The sequence below is a fragment of the Panulirus ornatus genome, chromosome 58 (assembly GCF_036320965.1).
Source record: "Panulirus ornatus isolate Po-2019 chromosome 58, ASM3632096v1, whole genome shotgun sequence".
Classification (NCBI taxonomy): domain Eukaryota; kingdom Metazoa; phylum Arthropoda; class Malacostraca; order Decapoda; family Palinuridae; genus Panulirus; species Panulirus ornatus.
The window spans coordinates 32,148,336-32,149,899 of NC_092281.1; the positions used below are offsets into that span (position 1 = coordinate 32,148,336).

General features: G+C 38.4%; 1 non-coding gene across 1 annotated transcript; it reads right to left on the bottom strand.

Moving 5' to 3' along the window:
- Window positions 1-262: 262 nt before the first annotated feature.
- TRNAQ-UUG (transfer RNA glutamine (anticodon UUG)) lies at window positions 263-334 on the bottom strand. Its single transcript has one exon. It is a non-coding gene; the product is annotated as a tRNA-Gln (tRNA).
- Window positions 335-1,564: the final 1,230 nt, after the last annotated feature.

The window sequence follows — 1,564 nt, forward strand, 5'->3', positions numbered from 1 at the left end:
AAAGTCAACAGTAATAAAATCATTGATATATGAAGTATAACAATGTCATGTCAATGGCAATTATCTCACCAGAATCTTCTAGAACCTTCCAGAAAACTATGAACTCTGCAGGCAAGGAGGGAGGAATGGTCTCCGGCTATTGATAAAACCATATTATTCCATATATATGTTTATATATACATATTTATGTATATATATGAATGTATATATAACGTACAGAATAATGCGGCTATAATCAGTATCGAAGAAAACTGAAAAGATGAGGTCCCACCGAGATTCGAACTCGGATTGCTGGATCCAAAGTCCAGAGTGCTAACCCTTACACCATGGGACCTGATAAGAAAAGATGTGATTTCATCTAAATGTTTTACATATAATCAACCAGAGGCCATTCCTCCCTCCCTGCCTGCAGGGTTCAAGGTTTTCTAGAAGGTTCTCGAAGATTCTGGGTAGGAACTGCCATTGAGAGGACGTTGTTATACGTATCATTAATGATATTGTTGTTGACTTTCTGATTTAGAAAGGTAGATAGATAGATAGATAGATAGATAGATAGATAGATAGGTAAAAGACAGATATTAGATAGATCGATAGATACGTAAGGCTGTATATGTCAACTTTCACAGAAATCATTGATAACTGCGCTATTCTGCAAGAAATACATGTACATGGATGTAGTTATGATATGGGTTAGGTATAAGACCAGTCGTGTTGAGATTGTAGTGAATGTGACCATTGACTTCAACCTTAATGGTGTAGTGAAGATAAAGTTGTAGTGAAGATAAATCTTGAAGTAACTCATAAGGTTGTTGTGAGTACAAGGATGCATCGTAAATGAGTCCTTCCTACCTGAAAGTCAACAATTACAAAATTGATCAAGTATAACAACATCCTCGGACAACCAACTACAAACACCAACCATAGAGTGAACCTGACTGTTACCTAACGACGACCTCTCAAAGGTAATGATCTTACCAGAATCTTCGAGAACCTTCTAGAAAACCTTGAACCCTGCAGGCAGGGAGGGAGGAATGGCCTCTGGTTGATTATATGTAAAACATTTAGATGAAATCACATCTTTTCTTATCAGGTCCCATGGTGTAAGGGTTAGCACTCTGGACTTTGGATCCAGCAATCAGAGTTCGAATCTCTTTGTCACCTCACCTTTTCAGTTTTCTTAGAAACTGATGATGGAACGGAGCCATATAGTTGACCTTCGATGGATATATATTTCTTACGGCCCAACATTTTATTTAAGTATGAAGATCTCACGGCAGAGAGGAAACGTGTGATATTCAAAATCAAAAGCCGCAATTGTCCGCATGGTAATGACCGACATGTTTGCAGACAGATGACACAGACATGTGAGAAGTTAGACAAATATGGACGTTCCTGGTTGCTGTATAGCCTAGGTTTATTATCACTTGTAACGAAGGAGAAATGTTGCACATTGTTCCACACCTTTTTATTTAGGCTAGGCTACGCTAGGATGACTAGGGTCCATAACGTAACAGAGCTGGGAAATGCATCATATCGGATCTGTATTTCTGCAAAATGGCGCAAG